Below are 24,023 nucleotides of genomic sequence, written 5' to 3'. Positions count from 1 at the left end.
ATCCCTGCTCTCGCTCCTCATGTGATGGTAACCGCATCAGGGGGAATGCCTGAAGTATATGCTCAAGGTATCATTATAAATATGTGAGTTATAGAAAAGATATAAATAACATATACAGATTGGAACTGCCACAAAATGCTGCAGCATGGAGTGCTCAGAGCTTGGAAAAGTTACTTTTTTGAACTACAACTCCCATCAGCCCCAGCCAGCATGGCCACTGGATTGGGCTGATGGGAGTTGTAGTTCAAAAAAGTAACTTTTCCAAGCTCTGCTCCTGTTTGGTGTTCCACCCAACTGGCCATGCTTTTCCCCTTTCCCCCTCACAGCATTCTGTATTCCCAGCACGTTCAGCCTTCTTTGGCAGGTTTTGGGGGAACAAGTTCCTTCTTAGTTTTTTTTCCGCCCCAAATTTTTGTTGGTTTGCTTGCTTGTTTACTTCCACAAACCACCACCGCCATCTCATGGGCGGATACTGTTTTGGCTAGATAAGGATCAGCACTCAGAGAATGAGTCCACTATTATATACGATTCATTCTAAGCAGTACCATTGTGTGAGGTGAGGTAAAACTGCCCTTCCAATGCTCAGGTCACTGCTGCTTACCTGGACAAGGCTGGGCTGGGCTTTGGTAGCAACAAGGTTGGGAACATGCAGGTTGACCAGTGGGACCACCCAGGCCTGTAGCCAGAGGGGGCTAGGGGGGCCCTGGCCCTCTTAATTTTTTCTCCCCCCCCATTATTTAAAATAAAAAATAATTAATTTCCTGGGACCACCGCCAGCCAATTCAGCAACCTCAACAGTACACCTGCAAAGGCCTGACTTCACTGTCCTGCCCCACCTCAAACAGGTTAGCAACAGCGACACTGGTGTTGGGCGGGTGGCTCTGCCCCATCCCATATGTGGCTACTGAAACATCTAAGTGGGAGACCATTGGCTCTATGGTATCATCCTGCTTATCCTTGAAGAGGAAGCACATGCATGGAATTAGGGCGGGGGGGACAGGCCCATTCCATGTGCTGCTACAGCAAAAGCACCAACTCCTACAACATGTTGCTGCTTATAGTGGAAAGCCATGTTACCTGGAAAGATTTCCTGGTTTCTACTTCCAGCAGGCAAAATTCTCTTGCAACCACCCCCAAGTCTCCTTTTGCAAACAACTTCCTTTATGGAATACACAATTAATTTGCAAACGTGTTAGGCAGAATGTATGTTGGTGAAGTTCAATGTATTAATCATTTACTATTATTATTGGTTCACATAAATCCTCTCTCTCTCTCTCTCTCTCTCTCTCTCTCCTTCATGTCCTCAAGTGATCTCGCTGTGTTTGGCAAAGGGCTGCATTCACAATTCCTAGATGTGAGTTGTATTAACAAACAAAAGAGCAGGTCACACTGATATTAGAGCAGAACTCTTTAGCATGTTAATGACAAATTCACACCAGTGGCTCCTTTTGTTCTCAGAAGTAATACGGGATTTGGATAGCACATAATGAGAAGGAAAGTGCCAATGCAAAAGTCACAGATTGAAATGCAAGATTAATATCGGCACAAGGGATATCAAAGGGAAAATGTATATGAATTCACCCTTTCATTGATGCCAATTATTAAATGTTAACTATTTGCACCATAGTTGCATGCTATTTCTTTCCCTTTTCACACCTATACATTCATGCATAATCAAACATAGAACTCTCATAAAAGCAGTGTTCATGCATAATATGAATGGAGCAATATTAAACGTGAACTGTGGTAAAAGCAGGGGGAAAGGGCTATATTAATGTATAGCCACCATAGATACCCAGTTTTCTACACATAAGAATACATTCACAATGTTTGAGCAGAGTGAAGAGGTAATAAGACACGTTTATCATACAACAGAGAGTCAGTGTGGTATAGTAGTGATGAACAGTGCATTTGTTTTATTTATTTATAAGATTTCTTACCTACCCTTCATTATAAGGTCCTAGGGTGGGATACAACAATATAATTATACTATTATAAAAACAGTAAAGCGTTTCAAACAAAAACCAGAACAGTATAGAGTCAAGAAAAGAACTAGAATCATAGAATCATAGAGTTGGAAGGGGCCTTGTAGGCCATCGAGTCCAACCCCCTGCTCACAGCAGGAAATCCACAGCTAGAGCATCTCCCGCAGATAGCTGTCCAGCCTCTGCTTGAAGACATCCAGCGAAGGGGATCCCACCACCTCCCTAGGCAGTCGGTTCCATTGCCGAACTGCCCTTACTGTCAAGAAGTTCCTTCTAATGTCCATTCTGAATCTACGCTCCTGCAACTTAAAACCATTAGACCTAGTCCTACCCTCTGGGGCAGCAGAGAACAAATCTGTACCCTCCTCTATGTGACAGCCCTTCAGATACTTAAAGAGTGCAATCATGTCACCCCTCAGCCTTCTCTTCACCAGACTGAACATGCCAAGTTCCTTCAACCTTTCCTCATAAGACTTGTTTTCCATACCGGCTATCATCCTCGTCGCCCTCTTCTGAACCTGCTCCAACTTGTCTATACCTTTCTTAAAATGAGGTGCCCAGAACTGAACGCAGTATTCCAGATGAGGCCTGACTAATGCAGAATATAGTGGGACTATTACTTCCCTCGACCTGGAAACTATAGCTCTGTTTATGCAGCCCAAAACCGCATTTGCCTTTTTTGCCGCAGCATCACACTGCTGGGTCATGTTCAACTTGCGATCCACTACAATTCCAAGGTCCTTCTCACATGCACTACTGCTAAGCTGGGTATTTCCCATCCTGTACCCATGCATTTTGTTTTTGTGGCCTAAATGCAGAATCTTGCATTTGTCTTTATTGAATTTCATTTTATCAATTTCAGCCCAATTTTCTAGTCTATCCAGATCCCTTTGGATTTTATTCCTGTCTTCCATTGTGTTAGCTATCCCTCCCAGTTTCGTATCATCCGCAAACTTCATAAGGCTTCCCTCCACCCTGTCATCTAAGTCATTGATAAAAATGTTGAAAAGTATCGGCCCCAGGACAGAACCCTGTGGCACTCCACTCGAAACCTCCTTCCAGTCCGAAGCAGATTCTACAAAACAAAATAACCGTCAAAGGCTAGGGTAAAGAGGTGAGTCTTCAGCATATTACAGAAATGGAATGTTAATGATGCTAGACGCACCTCTGTGGAGAGAAAGTACCACAATTTAGGGGCCGCCACAGCGAAAGCCTACCCCTGAGCCACTATTCCCTGAACTTCTGAGGGGGGCGGAAATACCGATATAGCCCCCTCTGCCAACCTTCATGCCCAAGAGAGTCTGTAGGATGGAGGTGGTCTTTCATATATTTGGGGCCTAAGTCATTTAGGACTTTAAACACCAATATGAGCACCTTGAATTGGGCCTGGAAACAAAATGGCCACCAGTACAGCTGTTTTAAAACAAGGGTTATACAAGCTCTAAATGAATCTCTGCCCAATAACCGGGCTGCTGCATTTTAGACCAGTTCACATTTCTGAATTGTCTTCAAGGGCAGCCCCATGTGGAGTGCATTGCAATAGTTGAATCTGGAGGGTACTAGAACATGGAATACAGTGGCCAAGTCATCTTTGTTCAAAGGGGGCCACAGCTGGCAAACCAACCAGAGGTGGAAATAGGCTGTCCTAGCCACTGTGTGCATCTGAGCATCCAGTGACAATGTTGGGTCCAGAAGTGCCCCCAAGGTACAGACCTGTTCCTAGGGAAGTGCAACCCCATGCAAAACAGACCATTTCCCCACCTGCTGGACTCAAGCACCTGGAGCACGTAATACCTCTGAGGCACATTCAGTCTCAATTTATTGGCCCTCATCTAGCTCATTACACCAGTCTAGCACCAGCACAGACTCTTCTGATTCAGATGTTATAGAGAAATAGAGCTGGCTACCATCAGCATACTGATGACACCATGCTCCAAATTCCCTAGCATACATTTGCTAGTCTCAGCAACCATGGCCAATGCCAAGCATGATGGGAGTTGTAGAGCAGTAACAATTGGAGGGCCAAAGGTTCCCCAACCCTGGTCCACGATAACTGGACAATTAGCATGAACGTTACCAAGTAAGTTTCTTACTAAGTTAGCTGGCATCAGGGCCGGCACCAGGCATGACTGGGCCCTTGGGCATGCACGCCTCACCTACCTCTTCCATCACATGTTAACCGCTTGCACGCTGCGCATGCATACGTGCCATCAATCAAGACAGCAGAGGGGGTTTCCCTAAGGGGCCTGACGCCCCCGCCACCATCTTAGTTGATGGCATGCATGCTATGCTATGGGCATGCACATGCCTGCCACCAACCAAGATTGTGGCAGGGGCATCAGCTCCTTAGAGAAGCCTCTGCCGCCAACTTGGTTGATGGCAGGCATGCAGACACAGCGCGCACAGGATTCCCAGCAACAGCAGAGGTTGCTGGGGTGTGCATGCAGACTTATTGAAGCATGCACAGTCTCAGGGGGGTGCCTGGGAGCTCCCTCTCTGTGATCTGCGGCAGTGTTGGTAGTTGACTCTCACAGATCACAGAACAGGAGCACTACCCTCCCACCCTAAGGAAGGGCCCTTCAGGGGCTCCTCTGTGTTGCAGGGGCCCTCTGGCACTGGCCCTGACTGGCATAGTGACAAATAATGAAGTTATACATTAATGAACCTCTTGGGTGAAGTCCAGTGGTGAAATCTGTCCACTAGTGGAACAGACACATTGGTAGAACATATTTCCCCACCCCAGCCAGTGGTGGCTGGCCCATTAGGGTAAGTGGGGCCTGCTCCACCAATCTCAGTCTGCCCTCAGTTAGCCCCCATCTGTCTACTTTCTTTCTTGCAACCGATCCAGTGGTTTCTCCTGCTTAGTGTAAGCTTTGCTGCCCTCGTAGAACTCAACAGGAAGAATGATATGGCCAAAGCTAGAATTAGTTGGTTCTACCTGTGATTGGCTCTGCCTCCACCTACTGTTGGGTTCCCTGCCTTCCACCACCCCCAGTCCCAATGGCCACCAGCCATCACTGCCCACAGACCTCTTCATGCTCCCAAATCTGTTCCAGCAGAGCGGAAGAGGAAGAGGAAATCTCATTATGTGAGACAACCACTTGAAAAATGCTGGATGTTGCCCCTTTCTATTAGGTTAGGAAAGAACCAGTAGCAAGATCCATGTCTACTCTGCACTAAAAAAAAACCCACAACCATCTTAAAATTTCATGCTGAGAAAAGGTAAATTCTGCGACCTGAATTCAAATCAAGCTTTAGTTGGATTTTGATAACTGTGGAAAGAAACGAGGAGCTACATAGGGAACTGAAACCCTAATCAGAATCATTGGAAATAGTATTCAGCCACCCCTAGGGCTGCCACATCAAAAGCATCTCAAACCCTGAGATTTCAGGGGAGGGCCACAGTGATGTCACAGAGGTGGGCCTTAGTGATGTCATGGGCCGGACCCTAGTGATGTCATTGAGCATGAAACATTAAGCATCAACCACAGTTGCTTGGCGCATACAATTAAAACAAAAATATTTATCTGATTGGAAATTAAGATAGAAATCTTAGTTGAAAGATGGAGGCTGGGTAGGGAACATTTTTCTAGCCTACTTGCTACTGGCAAGAAGGATTTCAGTCCCCTCAGGCCAGGCCAGTCACCAGAAGGCCATTGTAGGAAGAAAGGAGCCTAGTGTTGTGGAGATGTTAGATGGGAACACTCAGGAGTAAAGATGGATGCCCTCAAAGGCTGCAATTCTAAACAAATTTAATAAGGGACTAAGTCCCATAGAACTCAATAGGACTGAGTAGATATCGTTTAGATTGTGCTGTTGGTAAAGCTTGACTAGGGATCCTCTGCAAAGACATCCATATCCAAGCAGGGTTGGCAACCCCCTGCCTGGAATGCCCTGCCCTTATCTTTTAACATGGCTGCTCCAATGTCTTTACAGATTTGACCCTTCATTTCAGAAAGAGGTTTGAGAAATGTGTAAGAGTAAGAAGATTCTCTATCCTTTCCTGCCTACCCCGTGGGCTCCTATAAACTCACTTTGACAGCCAACCCAATTCCAGTGAGTAATAATGGACAGAGAGAAAACACACATGGTTTGGTCTACCTTCGCAGGCAGCAGCTTGGGAACAAAAGCAGTTGAAGCCACACTTCCCAGTAGGCGAATACTTTTACCACTATTGGGCAAGAAACAAACCGTCATGCAAACAACAACGTGCATCATCAGTGGGTTTAAGGGGATTGAGCTGAGTGCATGGAACCACTGTTTATGCTTCTATGGATGTAAGGGAGGGAGGTTAAAGGTAAATGAAATGCAAATAGAAAAGAAAAAGAAAAGACAGAGATGATTTCCTAAATGCAATACCATAACATCCACAAAAAGATTCCTATGAGTAAGGCAGAAAACTCAGCATCCCACAACCAGCAGGGCCGGTTCTAAAGGGCGGCCAGGTTGGGCACTGCTCCGAGGGCCCTGGAGCTGCAGGAACCCCTGTGGGGCCCTCTGTTCCCCTTCCGCAATCTGTGCCCCCCCACGCCCCCCACTTACCTGTCAGCTGGCTTTTTAGCATTGCCCTTAATGAAGATGGCGGCTGCAGCTTCCCTAAGGTACTGAAGCCGCTGCCACCATCTTAGTTGATGGCAGAGGTGTGCGCGCGTAGCACGCATGTGTGCCATCAACAAAGATGGCGGCGGAGGCTTCATTCCCCTTAGGGAAACCACGGCCGCCATCTTCATTAAGGGCAATGGTAAAGACTAGACAGGTAGGGGGGCCATGGGGGTGTGCGGGGGGGCATGCATGTGCACAGCCACCCACTGGGGTCCCAGGGCAAGCTGATGCCCAAGGGCCCCTGCATGCCGGGAGCCGGCCCTGACAACCAGTCAGGATTCATAACAAAAAAAAAAACTAAAAAAACCTAGCAGCCAGTCAGCCAAGGTCACAGAAATCCCCATGCAGCACAACCTGACCCAGGGTCTGTAGGTAATGCAGAATACTGCTGCATGATTGGTAACATGAATGAGACCCTATCAACACAAAACACCTAAAATCTGCACTGGTTGCTGATTTGCTACTAGGCCAAGTTCAAGATGTGCTTTAGTGTGGCAGCACCTACGCTTTGGAACTCCCTGCCTACTGACATTAGGCAGACACCTTCATTGTACTCTTTTCAGCACCTGCTAAAAACATTTTTGTTTAGGCAAGCCTATTCAGGCATATAGAAGCTATTGTGTTTTTAATCTGTTTTTAACTCATGGTTGGTTTTATTGTTTTGAATGTTTTAGAATACCTGTCTTTAACTGTTTTTGCCAATAAATTTATTGTTTCAATTCCTTCTGTAAACTGCTTTGAGGTTTCTTACAATAAAGCAGTATATAAATGTTGCAAATAAAATAAATAAATTTTGGAATCACTGTGGCCCTTGGGTCTCTTTCCTCTTTTAGGAACAAAGGAATCTGCCTATTTGGTACCATCTAGCTCAGTACTGATGACATGGACTAGCGTTGGCTCTCCAGGATTCCAGGCAGTAGTCTTTTCCAGAAATTGAATTTTGGACCTTTGCATGCAAAGCATGTGCCCTGACACTGAGCTACAACCCTTCCCCTGTTTAAAAAAGTATCTTTTAAAATTGTTCTTCTCAATTCACTAATGGATGCACGTCATACCTAGGGCAGATCCACACCATTCATTTAAAGCACATTCAACACACATTTGAAGCACATGAATCCCACCACAGAATCATGGGGACTATAGGGTGTGAGAACTATAAGTGTACGGGGAACTACACTTCCCAGGATTCTTTAGGGGGCCATGTGCTTTAAATGCCAGTTGGATGTGCTTTAATCGTATTGTGTACTTAATACATTTTGCCTGCATGTAAATCATTTTAATTAATTTTTCAAAATGGAAATGAGCTATAAAGTGTACTGGGTGAGCATGGACTACTCACCATTTCTCAGCCTATCTGCCCCTCAGGATGAAAACAACGGAGGAGAATCATGACCACCCCAAAGAAGAAGGGTACACTTAAAATGTAGAGGAAATAATAATCTACAACCATAGTGTGAAATCAAATACTTATTGCAGCACAGTATGAAGAAATATTTATGTAAGCATGACTGTCAAAGATGTTTATTATTTACACAAGCTGTAAAAATATTTAAAGTGCAATTCTATGTTTGATTACTCAGAAGCAAGTCCCAATGTATTCAATGGGGCTTACTGAAAGGGAAGTGTGCAGAGAACTGCAACCTCAAGTGATAAGGAACTTCATTTACCCAACCCAAAATTCAGAATCATGCCACTTTAAGCTGTTTTGCAACTATTTATACTTGTTTTTATGGTTATTGCGTTTTAAAGGGATTTATTTCTTATTGTGAGCTGCCTTGGTTTCCAATCACCAACCCTACCTTACAGGGTTGTTGGAAAAACTTCATATATACACACACTCTGGAGATGTAAAAGTACATACACCCCATATAATAGTTTAAAGTCAAACCAGACATTACAGAACATTTTTTAAAAAATCAGTATTAGTATCCTACATAATAAAAACTGTGACACCTAGATAAGCCCTGCCTAATTGCTTTACAAAATAGGATTGGAGGGAGAGAGAAAGATTTACTACACAAACACAATTCTTTGCTATGTTCACTTAAAAGTCCCATTAATTTACAGCACAAGCCTAACCATGTCTACGCAAAAGTAAGTCCTATTGAATTCAGTGGTTTACTCCAGGTACGTGGGATTAGCATTGCAGCTTTACTCCAAGAATAGCAAGTATTGGATTAAAGCTTCATATTGGGAAGGTTTTCAGAACACTGCCCTCTTCAACAGCCCTTGTTTGACTCCTGCACACAAGAGAAAAAATCCCTGAAAGCTATATACTTACTCAATTTATGAGATTTTCAAATAAATGGGGGGAAACAATTTTCTGGCATTGCAATGGAGTCTAGGCACTGCTTGGAGGTTAACAAATCACAATCCTGACTTCACCTATTGGCTACAAACCTGAAAGGGTAGGGTTAGAGCAGCCTGCTATGAGCTGATTTAACAGAAGTTGCAGGAGGGGCTGACATTTTTGGTGTATGTCTCATGAACCAGGCCACATAGAAACTTAATTTTTTTTAAAAAAAATTAAAGGTGAGAGTCTGGAGATTAAGGTGATTTACCTGGAGACCTAGAGAGGATCTCCAAAATCCAGAGGCTCCAGGAAACAACCAGATGCCTGGCATCCCTAGCCACCCCTCAGGCTTCAGAGGGCCAAACTGGATGAGACAACACCAAAGGAACAGTTGTGTGGAAGGGGCGCTGTTGTGGGTTGATGGTGCTGTTTTCCCAATTAAAAATCAGGCCCTCCAAAGCTGAGAGAGAGTTAGATCCTCTGCTAGAAAGGAATCCTGTCATGGAGGATCCTGTCATGGAGCACCATTGTCTCATTTGGTTGAGCTCTGAGATTTCAGCAAACATCACTATCACGCACACTCTTTCTAGTATATGTTCACAGGCATAAAGGCTAGAAACTTAGTTTCTGAAATGAATAAAAAAGCATAGGAAGCTGACTTCTGCATGCAACACCACATTCTGCACATTCCCCACACATTCAACACAGTGCACCATCAGCACCTTACTTAGGCCCTGTGTTTATTCTAATCTAATTCTGATTGCCAAAAAGTTGTAGGTGGGGGAGGGACTGGAACCTTTGGAAGTATTAACCTACTATATTCTCAAGGCAATTGTAAAACTGAAGTTCTGTGTAAGTGATCACAAATCTACTTTTATTTTCACCCCAAACTCAAACCAATGGTGCCCTGAGTCATTGTACTAATTTACAAACCAAAGTGTTACAGCCCACCTGGTTTGGTTATCATAGGGTTACATTTGTTCTTTGTGGTTTTGTTCTTCTTTTCCTTATAATCTAAATGAGGGATTTTTTAAAAAATGCATGAGCACTATAACAAAGGAAAAATGTACCACTATAAACCTAATTATAAACTCACTAGAAATAATAATCAAGAGGAAAAAATGGTTATTTGAACTAGCGCATTAACAGCCTACACCAGAAAGATCTACTTATAAATCACAAGGTCCAGTCAGAGGATTTTCATATATACCAAAAGCTCTGCATTTGCTTAGAAATCCAGTAAATCCAGATGTGCATGACTTCAAGGCACACATCTGTAACATTTTTTTAACAAATGATGAAATGACTCATTAAAGAAAAAAAATCAAAACACCATTAGCTGTAACATAAAAAGGTTGTTTGTGCAGAATTTTGACTTCATGCTATTAGGCTCAAACTACATGTTATGTTGGCAGAGCCAGATGTTTAAAACCAGATACATTACAGTCATGTATAAGGTGAGGAGCAGGATCTAATTTGAAGAGAAAAAGAGATGCCCAGGTGAGGAGTGGGCAGTTTGCATCTCACCCTCCACCCCCTTCGCCCAGCACTGATGTCATCGGATAGACTATGGGGAGATAAGCTGCAGGTGGAGAAAGGTTTAGCATCCTTTCCTACGTATCCTTTTGCTTTTAAAATTGGACACACACACACATACACACACACAGTGACTAGTACACATTCTGGTTTAAAGGCTGTTGCCGTGATCTGTAGTTTCCACCTTAGGCTACCTTGACTTCATGAAAGAAATGTGTGTAATTCCTCCTTTATAGACTCAGTCTTACTTTAGCAGTAAATACTCACTAAAAGTATGTATGTTCTGGATCAGACTCTTTGCCTGAACAAATGGATGCATTTCAACAGGGAAAAAAATACCCTACATAGTTATCTTCTCCTTGTCACCAAAAAGCAATTTAACGCACCAGCAGCAGTTGCCTATTATTCAGAAAAAGGGAGAACAGGAGCCTAGGAGGGTGGATTTAAAGGCAGGAGATAGTACTATTATGTATAGCTTGCAAAGTAAACAAGCAACATCCATATAGTCATTTTCTAATTACAGGGCTATTTCATACACTGTAAATGCTAACATGGGAGAGGTAAATCATAGCAATTTAATTAATAAAACCATTTAGACAATTAAACCCATATGTGCACATCCTAAGGCACAACATCAATAATAAAAGCTTGCAGGGATATTTTGGAAATTTTATGCAATCATTTGTAGAGCTTGTAGTCAATAATTGGTACAAAACAACTTTAACCCTCCTTTTGCCTTGTCTGGGAAAGAACATTATTGGTGGCATCATCAGCTTTGCTGTCAGACTTTGCTGTTGTTATCACAGACTTTGATATCATATTATTTTTACATTTGCTGGAGTGGGGCGGGGGGACCTATGTCTGTCGAATGCTGCCTCCCAGTATATCTCTATGTGGATGGATAATATATGTACATACAATTCCCCCCTGGGATAAAGACAAAAATAATGATGAAGACTTAAATGGGGTAAGCCTAGAACTAGGCATTATGAGTGCAGGGTCACAGGATACCAATCCAGAGTGGCAAAAGTGCCTCAGGTGCCACCCAGGCCAAACCAAAAGTACCGAAGACACTTAAAGAGAGATACTGTATACAAGTGTTTATACTCTAATGCTAGAAGCTTCCGAACCAAGACGGAGGAATTGGAATGCTTGGTCTTAGAGGATAGCATTGATATAACGAACATAACAGAAACCTGGTGGAATGGAGAAAACCAGTGGGACTCAGTTATCCCTGAATATAAACTATATCAGAAGGACAAGGAAGGATGCAATGGAGGTGGTGTTGCTCCATAAGTGAAAGAGGGCATAGAATCCAGCAAGAAAGAGGCAGACTCCTCCCCTGAATCATTGTGGGTGGTGATATCGGGCCCCAAGAGTAATTTAGTACTGGGGACACTGTGTCGTCCCCCTGATCAAAATGCTCAGGGAGATCTTGAGATTAAAAATGAAATTGAGGAAGCATCCAAACTAGGAAGTGTATTAATGGGTAATGGGTGACTTTAACCTGACATAGACTGTCTATATATATAATCCAGTCACAACAAATAAGCAACATTTCTAGGTACTCTGACTGTGCCCTACAACAGTTGATAATGGAACCAACCAGAGGGACAGTGACCCTGGACTTTATCTTAAGTGACACCCAGGGCCTGGTACGAGATGTAAGTGTTGTCAAACAAATTGGGAGCAGTGACCATAGTGCTATTAAATTAAACATACATGTAAATGGCCAATTGCCAAGAAAATCCAACACAGTCACATTTGACTTCAAAAAAGGAAACGTCCAAAAACTGAGGGGACTGGTTAAAAGAAAGTTGAAAGACAGAGTCAAGAGGGTCAAATCACTTCAAAATGATTGGGAGTTGTTTAAAAACACAATATTGGAAGCTCAACCACTGATCAGGAAAGGAACCACCAAAGCCAAGAGGATGGCAGGATGATTAATGAGCAGAGTCAAAGAAGCTATTTGTACAGTTCAGAGCGTGAACCACCAGTCGGAGACTAGGGTGCCATAAATTCTTGTTTTATTAATGGATACATCAAAGGCTGTGCGCCTCATAGAAACCCCTATGCTAACTCACTACAATCCCTAACTGCACTCTAGACATGCTCTGCAACTTGTAAGGAAAGTTGACTCAGCACCCACTTCCGGGCGCGGTAGCCTCAAATAAGAGAGGTCTTGGGGCGTAACCTCTCACTCCATTGCACACACGCCCCCTTCTGCCCTGTCCGCTTCTCCCGACGTCATGAGCGGGGTGAAGGGGGGTGAGCCTCCGAGGGCTCATCGGAAAGCACAGGTTCCTGATCGGCAGGCGGGAGAGCGGAGGGCGGGGAAGCGTCGGGAGTTTCTAAGATACTGCTTGGTGAAGGAGAAGTGTCTGCTCTCTCAGGAGCATCCCCCAACAGTCCTGTGGGAGTGCTGGGGGGCTGAGTGCTGTCCCATTTAGGGGCAGGACCAGCCATGGGAACTGGCGGGGCGGGCGACTCGCTCTCTTCCCCAAGGTCGGGGTTAGACTCAACAACAGCTGGATCTTCCATGCTCCCTAATGGCTGAGGCTTCTGAAACTCATGCCTTCCCCCTCCTTCTTTGGGAAGGAGGCTGGGTCCGTCACCCCTGGGCTCAACACTATTCGAGACAAGAAGGCTTCCTTCAAAAAATGAAGTCTTGTTCAAATGAAAGAGGGGGGAAGGAACACAATCTCTGGCAAAAGAAACACAAGAATGTAATGGAAATGGACTGCCTTCAAGTCGATCCTGACTTATGGCGACCCTATGAATAGGGTTTTCGTGGTAAGCGGTATTCAGAGGTGGTTTACCATTGCCTTCCTCTGAGGCTGAGAGGCAGTGACTGGCCCAAGATCACCCAGTGAGCTTCATGGCTGTGTGGGGATTCGAACCCTGGTCTCCCAGGTCATAGTCCAACACTCTCAGTACTGCCCCTAGGCCCTAGGAAGCGGGGCAGTTGTCCCAGGCCCCACGCTTTGGGGGGGCCCCATGCTTGGCGATCTGCTCCGCTGCGGGAACCATCCCCCGGCACAAGTGCGAGCCGCTGGGAGTGTTTTGCCGCCTCCCTGTCCTCCGCCCGCCTCAGGGACAACAACTGCTCCCACCGCCACACCCGCTTTGTGCAGGAGCAGCCAAAGTGTTCGAGGTTGAGTGGCTGTTTTTGCTGGGGAAAGGATCTCCGGCCTCCCTCCATGCTCTCCTTTGGGATGCCCCTTTGCAAAGGCTGCTGAAGCTGCTCGCATGGACCATCGGGCCCGCAGCCTTGCCCTCCAGGCGCTCCGCCCTGGCCTGCCCTCATAGGCATATCTGAAGCCACCCGTGTATTTAGTTCCTCAGCAAAATGAGCCAAGCGACTTCAAAGGCAATGGGGCTTTCCCCCATCAAGACAGCAGGATCTTCTCGCCATGGGGTATGTCACAAAATAATCTCTCTCTCTCTCTCTGGCCCGTTTGCAACTGCTTATGCAAACACACACCAGTTCTCATGTCCCTTGGGAATGCCGCCCTCCCCAGGCAGTGGCCGCGGGCATCTCCTCCCCCATGCACCTCAACCCTTGGACTCAGGTGTTCAGAGTCTTCGTTTCATTGTTTGCAACATTCTTGGCCTCCGGGAGATGCCAATAATAGACCACCGAACATTCTCTCCATACCATGAACTGGAGTACCCGCTTGTCCACCCAATCACTTTTATGACTCAGGGGTGCGGGGGGGGGAGGAGAGACAGCTGGTTAAAACTCATTTTCCCAGCTTCAAACAGTGGGTGGGGGTGAGGTGGACAAAGGCTTTTTACTATCAGCTCAGACATACTGCTTAGAGCTGGGCGGAGGCAACAGAGCAGGAACCCCTTGTGATGTTCCTATATTAATGTATATATGGTAAGTGTTGGTTGTTTAGAAGATACATGGTAAGTGGAGTGTTAGAGGAGGGGGAGTGAATGGGCAGTAGAATGCTAGATGATTGGCTGAGTGTTTAAAATGGCTGAACGTATAAAAGGAAGAGAGACAGTGGAATCTGGGAGGTGGTGGTGGTGGATGAGGAGAAGAGAAAGAGTGGGTTGCTTGGTGGGGTTTGAGAGAGTTGTTTGCCAGGAGAGAGTGGAGAAGGAGGGTGGTGGAGTTTGGATTAGTATTGAGTAAAACCATATGCTTATGTGCCTTAAGAAGAAATTTTGTTAATCTTGTTAGCTTTGTTATCTTTAATAAATACTTAATTTGGTTTACCAAAGGCCTGATCCTTGGCTGGGGTTTCACAGACCAGAAGGGAGGGTAAGGCTGAAGGGAAACTGTAACAAATGGTGGCACCGGTGAAGAGAATAACAATACCAGTATTCAGAGTCTCTGGGAATACTAGTATTGGGACGTGACTGGTGGTTGCCTAGCAGGGGGATCTGTTGAGATCTGTGCTAGAGCGGGGAGAGAAACAATAAAAAAGGACAGTCTGGACTGTTGGAGTCCCTGGTGGTGCCTAGTGACAGGCAGTAGCCACGCGCAGGTAGGAACCTGACAGGGAGAGCCAGGGAAGGGCGTCACAGGTGGTGGCAGTAGCGGTGGGATACGAACAACAGAGAATCCAGATATGAATACTAGAGAATCCCTAACAGTGGTGTGGCAAACAGAAATAACAAAACAAGATTTCTTGTGAGAGTGACTAGCAAAGAGTGTGTGGCAAAGAGTGAGTGAACTCAAACACCATGGCTGAATACATAAAAATGAAAAGAGAGGAGCTGGTGGAGAAGTGCATAACATTCAATTTACCTCACGAGGGTAAAGGGGTAGATGAATTGAGGGTAGCACTTATAGGATTTGCTACTGCCCAGCAAAAACAACCTGTCAGGGAAGAGACCCCAGAAGGATATTTAAGCAATCCCGCTTATATAGAGTATTTGAGAGAGAAGTTAAGATGGGAGGCTGAGTAAAAAGACAAACAGAGGGAGTTGGAAACTGAGAGAATGAGAAGGGGGTTTGAGGAGAGGGAGAAGCAACGAGCAGTGGATGCTGAATTACAAGTAGAAAAGTTAAAATTTGAAAGAGAGAAGTTTCATTCTGATGAGACAAGAAAAGACAGAGATGGAGCACAAATAAAAATTACTCCAAAGGACTTTGCTGTCTATGAGCCTGGTCAAGATCCTCAAATTTATCTCACAACCTTTGAAAAGGCAGCTCAGTTGTGGGGGCTACCTGAAGATAAATACATGCAGTATTTATCAAACCTGATTAAAGGGGAATTGGCTGAGGTATACCAATATTTCCCCTCAGACAGGCCCGTCACCTATGCTGAATTCAAAGAAGCAGTGTTTAAAAGATTCAGACTGGGGCCTGATTATTTTAGAAAGCTTTTCAGAAACTGCCAGATACAGACAGGGAGGTATTTCGTGGAGCTGGGGGCAAAACTGATGGACATATTTGGGAAATGGCTGACAAGTGCAAAAGCTCAGTCTGTGGAGGAGGTGAAAAACCTCATGATATTGGATCAATTATACCATCAGTTACCACCAGAAATAAGGCTCCTGGTCAAAGACCGTTCCCCTACATCGGTGCAGGAGGCCGCAGAGATGGCGGATCACTTCGCCTCCAACAGAACTGGCTGGGTGGGGAAAATATCAAGAGATTTTAAACCCAGACCATATAATGCTGGCAGAAGGGGTGTGGTACCACAGCAAGTGAGTCCTCCAATAAAATCTGAAGGGCACAGGACACCCCAGAGTGGATCTGTGTACCCTAAAAGTGAGGAGAAATTATGCTACAAATGTGGTAGACCGGGGCACCTACATTTTCAATGTGAGGTTGCCAACCCCATTAGTAATCCTGCTCAGACAAGGGCAGTGAAAACAGAGCCCAAGGCTTTAGAAACAGCGAAAAAGGTTCAGTTCTGCCAGATAAACTGGACAGAAGTAACAGACCTTGATTCAAGTCTGAGAGAGGAAGTGAGTGTACAAGGGGCAAATTATTGGGCATTGCTTGATACTGGTGCCGCTCAGACATTACTGAGGCCAGATTTAATAAAATCTGAGGTAATATTACCTCAGGAAACTGTGACTATCCAAGGAGTGAGGGGTCAACCAGAAAGTTTGCCTGTGGCCCTGGTGGAAATGACTTGGAGAGGCCGAGAGGGCCGATATAAAGTAGGCATTAATGTCCAGCAACAAGAACCAGTAATACTGGGAAGGGATGTAATGGGAGCCCAAGGAAAGATCTATGTAGTGACCAGACAGCAAATTGGCAGAGAAAAAGAAGCCATATTAAGGGGGGCTGAAACAAACAGGGTGGAATCTGTTAACCAGCCTCAGGTCACCATAGCAACCACTAGCAGGCCTGCTGAAGGAGACAAACTGTATCAAGTGGTCTCTGATAATGATGAGGCAGATCAATTCAGGGAAGAGCTGCAAAAAGATATAAGTTTGAAGCAGATAAAGGAACAAGCTCTGACCCAACAGATTCCTTTCACTGACAAACTGAGGAATCAAGTTGTGTGTGAGAATGGGATTTTATATAGACTGTGGATGCCCGCTGAGAGAAAGGATGAATGTGAACCAGTGAAGCAATTGATAGTACCTAGCAAATACAGAACCAGATTGCTAGAGGTAGCCCACGATGTCCCATGTGCAGGACATCTGGGAATAAAAAAGACCAAGAGGAGATTGGCTGCACACTATTATTGGTCAAACATCTCCAAAGATGTAAAACAACATTGTCTATCTTGTGGAATATGCCAAAAGGTGGGGAAAAGTGGAGTAAAGACTAAGGCACCCTTAAAGCCCCTTCCTATAATTGGACAACCCTTTTATAGAGTGGGAATAGATTTGGTGGGCCCTTTTTCCAAACCCACAAGGCATGGCAAGAAATATCTATTGCTGGTGTTGGATTTTGCCACCAGGTACCCAGACTTGAAGCAGTAAGATCTGTAGAAGCCCCTGTAGTGGCAGAGGCTTTATTAAAAATCTTTATGAGGCTGGGTTTCCCTCATGAAGTGCTGACGGATCAAGGCAGTGTATTCATGGGAGAAGTGATGCAATGTATGTGGAAATGTTGTGGTCTAAAACATCTAAAGACCACTACTTACCATCCCGCCACTAATGGGTTAACAGAGAGATTCAATGGCGTTTTGAAGGGCATGATCAGAAGCTATGTTCAAGATCACCCACAAGACTGGGATGAACGGTTGGGATGCTTCTTATTTGCATACAGAGAAGTCCCTCTGGAGTCAACAGGCTTCTCACCCTTTGAACTCATGTTCACTAGAAAAGTGAGGGGACCTTTGGAACTATTAAAAAATTCATGGGAAGGAACCCTGGGAGAGTACAAAACATCTGTAGTAGATTTTGTATTGGAATTCCGCAATAAATTAACATCAATGATGGAGGTGGTGAAAAAGAATTTGAGTCAAGCACAGGAGAAGCAACGTTACTGGTATGACAGAACAGCCAGGGAACGTGTGTATGATGTGGGAGATATGGTTATGGCGTTCATACCCAGGAAACATGACAAATTACAGGCTAACTGAGAAGGACCATATACCATCAGAGAAAGGCTTGACACAGTGACGTATGTAATCACCACAGACCAATTAAACAAAAGCAAAGTGGTTCATGTAAATATGTTGAAGCCTTACCATACCAGGGATGTACAGGTGTTGCAAGTTACCTTATTCCCTGAGGGAAGTGGGCCTGAACTTCCAGATTTGGTACAGGAAAGCAAAGACAAAGAAGGGGTAGATCAATTGGAATGGTCAGAGGAGGTGAAGGAGGAAGTAAAAGAAGAGATTCTGAGAGTTTTGAAAACCTATAGGAATCTCTTTAGTAATAAACCTGGCCGAACCAGTATAGTTATACATTCCATTGATACTGGAGAGCATGCCCCAGTCAGATCTGTACCGTGCTGTGTGAATGGGAAGGTTGTGAGTGAAGTAATCTGTGTAGGACATGGGGTGGGGAGTGGGAAAATCACCCCCTTATGGAGCAAGGTAGAGGCAGTGCAATTGTGGCCTATCCCCTTGCATGAATTAACAAAGAAGAAGTGTTCTGAGCGTGTGGTATGGACGGATGAATGTCAGAAGGCTTTTGATCTACTGAAGCAAGCCTTGTGCCAAGGACCCATATTAATAACACCAGACTATGAGAAACCATTCATCGTGGCTACAGATGCGTCGGACCTGGCACTGGGAGTCGTCTTGCTACAGGAGAGAGAAGGCACCAGACATCCAGTGGCGTACCTGAGTCGCAAGCTGACGCTGAGGGAGAAAAACTATTCGTCGGTCCAGAAGGAGTGCCTAGCGGTCGTGTGGGGACTGAACAAGTTGCGCCCATACGTGTGGGGACAAAGATTCACAGTGACTACGGATCATCGGGCCTTGTTATGGTTGCAGACTATGAAAAACCATAACACTATGCTGCAGAGGTGGTCCTGGGCCCTACAGGACTATCAAGTGGACTTTCAGTTCATCAAAGGCAAGGACAATGTACTGGCCAATGGACTTTCCAGGCAAGTGGCTGGGACTGCAGTGACGTGACCAGATGAAGGAACAAAAAAGACATTTTCCCCATAGAGACTTGTTATATTGTTAACGCGACGTATAAATCCTGGAACAGGAATAATACTCTGCCGTTGTTTTAAGGGGGGGGGAATGTGATGTTCCTATATTAATGTATATATGGTAAGTGTTGGTTGTTTGGAAGATACATGGTAAGTGGAGTGAAAGAGGAGGGGAGTGAATGGGCAGTAGAATGCTAGATGATTGGCTGAGTGTTTAAAATGGCTGAACGTATAAAAGGAAGAGAGACAGTGGAATCTGGGAGGTGGTGGTGGTGGATGAGGAGAAGAGAAAGAGTGGGTTGCTTGGTGGGGTTTGAGAGAGTTGTTTGCCAGGAGAGAGTGGAGAAGGAGGGGGGTGGAGTTCGGATTAGTATTGAGTAAAACCATATCTTATGTGCCTTAAGAAGAAATTTTGTTAATCTTGTTAGCTTTGTTATCTTTAATAAATACTTAATTTGGTTTACCAAAGGCCTGATCCTTGGCTGGGGTTTCACAGACCAGAAGGGAGGGTAAGGTAATGACCAAGGCTGAAGGGAAACTGTAACAAATGGTGGCAGCGGTGAAGAGAATAACAATACCAGTATTCAGAGTCTCTGGGAATACTAGTATTGGGACGTGACTGGTGGTTGCCTAGCAGGGGGATCTGTTGAGATCTGTGCTAGAGCGGGGAGAGAAACAATAAAAAAGGACAGTCCGGAATGGTGGAGTCCCTGGTGGTGCCTAGTGACAGGCAGTAGCCACGCGCAGGTAGGAACCTGACAGGGAGAGCCAGGGAAGGGCGTCACACCCCTCCCTGTCCCACTGCCATGAGGGGGGGGAAGCGGCATCAATATCTCAGGGCAGTTCTCTGGGGAAAAAAAACCTAAACCTCTATAGTACTGTGAATAGTTTTATAACAACCATGAAATATGCAATGTGTGTGTGAGAGAGAGATGTAATGACATCCCCTCCTCAAATCTGGAATGGAACCCTACTTGTGATTGGGAATGTTGTTTGGACTGAAGCTGCACAAGTGTCACAAAGGGCCCCCTCCTCTCTCTCTCTCTCACACACACACAGAAGTTTAAAACATGTTTTCAAAAATTTGTTGTTTGTTGTTATGTGCCTTCAAGTCGATTATGACTTATGGCAACCCTATGAATCAGTGACCTCCAAGAGCATCTGTCATGAACCACCCTGTTCAGATCTTGTAAGTTCAGGTCTGTGGCTTCCTTTATGGAATCAATCCATCTCTTGTTTGGCCTTCCTCTTTTTCTACTCCCTTCTGTTTTTCCTAGCATTATTGTCTTTTCTAATGAATCATGTCTTCTCATTATGTGTCCAAAGTATGATAACCTCAGTTTTATCATTTTAGCTTCTAATGATAGTTCTGATTTAGTTTAATCTAACACACAATTATTTATCTTTTTTGTGGTCCATGGTATCCGCAAAGCTCTCCTCCAACACCACATTTCAAAGGAGTTGATTTTTCTCTTATCTGCTTTTAAAACCAACCCAATATTCCAAAAAGTAAAATAAAGCTTTGTCAGTTATGCAGATCCCAAAACTAATTAAATATTATAATAACATATATTCGTAAATAAAATCTCTCTCTCTCTCTCTAAATATATATATTATATATAGAGAAAGAATGTGTGTGGGGCCCAACTATGCTTTTGCCCCAGGCCCCGCATATCCTAAGGGCGGCCCTGAACACTCTAACCACTACACCACACTAGCTCCCTAAGAATATAATAAAACAAACTTGAGGAGGAAATTGCTGAAAACGAACTTGAGGAGGACATTGCTAAAAACATAAAAACCAACAACAAAGAATTATTTAAATACATTCAGAGCAGGAGACCATCTAGGGAAGTGGTTGGACCCTTGGACAACAAGGGAATCAACGGTGTGCTAAAGCAGAATAAGGAGATTGCAAAGAAGTTGAATGAATTCTTTGCATCTGTCTTCACAATGCAGCATATAGGGCAGATCCTTGTGCCTGAACTAACTTTTGCAGGAAGGGATTCTGAGGAACTGAGGCAAATAGTGGTGACAAGAGATTAAGTTCTAGGCTTAATAGACAAAATAAAAGCCAACAAATTGCCAGGTCCAGAGGGCATCCACCCAAGAGTTCTCAAAGAACTCAAATGTGAAATATGTAACTTGTCCCTCAGATCTGCCACCACACGTGACGACTAGAAAGTGGCCAATGTAATGCCAATCTTTAAAAGGGAATCCAGGGAGATCCCAAAAATTACAGTCTGGTTAGCTTAACATCTGTCCTGGGAAACTGGTAGAAAGTCTTGTTAAAGATAAAATAAAAATGTACTGCCTTCAAGTCAATTCTCACTTATGGCGACCCTATGAATAGGGTTTTCATGAGGCTGAGAGGCAGTGACTGGCCCAGGTCACCCAGTGAGCTTCATGGCTATGTCGGGATTCGAACCCTGGTCTTCCAGGTTGTAGTCCAACACCTTAATCACTACATCACACTGGCTCTAAAGATAAAATAACCATGCAAATAGAAGACCAAGTCTTCCTGAAGCAGAGCCAGCATGGCTTCTACAAGGGTAAGTCTTGTCTCACTAACCTATTGGAGTTTTTTGAGAATGTCACAAAGCATATAGACAGAGGTGATCCAGTGGGTATAGCGTACTTGGACTTTCAAAAAGCCTTTGACAAGGTGCCTCACCAAAGGCTCCTGAGTAAGCTTTGCAGTCGTGGAATAAGGGGAGAGGTCCTCTTGTGGATCAGGAGCTGGCTAAGCAACAGGAAGCAGAGAGTAGGAATGAATGGACATTTCTCCCAATGGAGGGATGTAGAAAGTGGAGTTCCCCAAGGGCCGGTATTGGGACCTGTGCTTTTAACTTGTTCATAAATGATCTATAGTTAGGAGTAAGTAGTGAGATGGTCAAGTTTGCTGATGATACTAAATTGTTCAGGGTCATTAAAACAAAAAGAGCTTGTGAAGAGCTCCAAAATGACCTCTCCAAACTTAGTGGATGGATGGTAAAATAGCAAATGCAATTTAATGTGAGGAAGTGTAAAGTGGTGCATGTTGGGTTAAAAAAAATCTTAATTTCACATATACACTCATGGGGTCTGAACTAGCTGTGATTGACCAGGAACGAGACCTTGAGTCATGGGGGATGGCTTGATGAAGATGTCGACGCAGTGTGCAACAGCTGTGAAAAAGGCAAATTCCATGCTAGGGATCATTAGGAAAGGAATTGAAAATAAAACTGCTGATAGCATAATGCTGTTATAGAAAACTATGGTGCAAGGAGCTGGCTAAGCAGCAGGAAGCAGAGAGTAGGAATAAATGGACATTTCTCCCAATGGAGAGATGTAGAAAGTGGAGTTCCCCAAGGGTCGGTATTGGGACCTGTGCTTAACCCTTTCACTTGCAGGTGACCTCCGGACTCACTCCGGATGGTGGGTCTCCACTCACCCTCCCTTGCCCCCCACCTGCCTGCCTGCCCACCCACTCCCTCACTCACCCTACTGCCCTCCACCCCCGGTCTCTCACCCCCACCTGCTCACCCACCCACCCCACTTGCCCCACCGCCCCTCCCGCTCACTCCCCCCGCTCGCTCACTTGCCCTGCCATCCCCCACCCCACTCTTCCTCCCTGCCTGACCCCTGCTCACTCACTCACCCTTCCACCCCCACCCCTGCTTTCTCCCCTGCCTGCCCCCCACCCCCACTCGCCCTACCACCACCCCTCTCGCTCACTCCCTCATTCGTCCTACCACCCCTGCTCTCTCATCCCCGCTCCTTCCCTCCCTCCCTCACTTGTTCTAACGCCCCCCGCACGCTCACTCCACTCATCCTAATGAGTGCTCCACTCGTAAACTCCTAGCTTCACTCATCCCCTCCACTCACTCACCCCCACCCTTCTTTTTTTGTCACCACAGCACCATTATTTACCGCCACTTCTGCATTCCTGGCTTGTTCCAGCAAAACAAAGAACAATTTGCCCGCTCTGAGGGAAAAAATAAATCCTTTCTAAGCAGTTTCATATTTTAAACTCATTTAAAACCATAGTACTGTCATGACTGCAGGAATAAAATGGGGTTTGCTTCTGCTGGCCTGATGTGAAACACATTTATTTGAAAATAAGCATCGCTTTGTTGTGGAAAAGGATAATACATGCTTAAAGTAAATATAATGAAATGAACATCTATAACTATGCATACAAGCAGCTGTGGCCTCCCCCAACTGTATTTCTTTTTTTAAAAAAGAACAAAAGGATGCTGTGGGCTAAGTGGGTCTAAGTAGCTTGACTGGCTCTTTGCTTTGTCAGGCTGATAAAGGGTTAAATATCACACCAATCCTCTAACCACTTTTCTGTTCTAAAACCTCTTTCCCAAAACAGCTTTGCATATAGTTTGCCCCTAGCGTGGGGGGAGGGGTTGCCTCTGCAATGATAAAGGTTTGCATCACCTGAACTCACATGATCTAGAGTTGCCTTAGGTCTTGCAAGATTTGAAAATGAGAAGTGATAGGATTTTATATTAGTTCTGATTGTCTATTGATAATAGGGTATGTGTTTTTTGCCTTTCTATGGCAAAAACTCCAACTTCAGTGGAGTTTATGTGATGTGTTCTAATCACTTGAATTTGGCTTTGTTGGTATGTGCCTTCAAGTCAATTATGACTTATGGCAACCCTATGAATCAGTGACCTCCAAGAGCATCTGTCATGAACCACCCTGTTCAGATCTTGTAAGTTCAGGTCTGTGGCTTCCTTTATGGAATCAATCCATCTCTTGTTTGGCATTCCTGTTTTTCTACCCCCTTCTGTTTTTCCCAGCATTATGGTCTTTTCTAGTGAATCATGTCTTCTCATTATGTGTCCAAAGTATGATAACCTCAATTTCATCATTTTAGCTTCTAGTGATAGTTCTGGTTTAATTTTAACACCCAATTATTTGTCTTTTTCATGGTTTGCACAAAGCTGTCCTCCAACACCACATTTCAAATGTGTTGATTTTTCTATTATCCCCTTTTTTCTCTGTCCAACCTTCACATCCATACATAGAGATCGGGGGTTGCACTTGGACTTGCAAAGATCTACATAGTTGCCTC

The sequence above is a fragment of the Rhineura floridana genome, chromosome 1 (assembly GCF_030035675.1).
Source record: "Rhineura floridana isolate rRhiFlo1 chromosome 1, rRhiFlo1.hap2, whole genome shotgun sequence".
Classification (NCBI taxonomy): Eukaryota; Metazoa; Chordata; class Lepidosauria; order Squamata; family Rhineuridae; genus Rhineura; species Rhineura floridana.
This window is presented reverse-complemented; position numbering follows the sequence as displayed.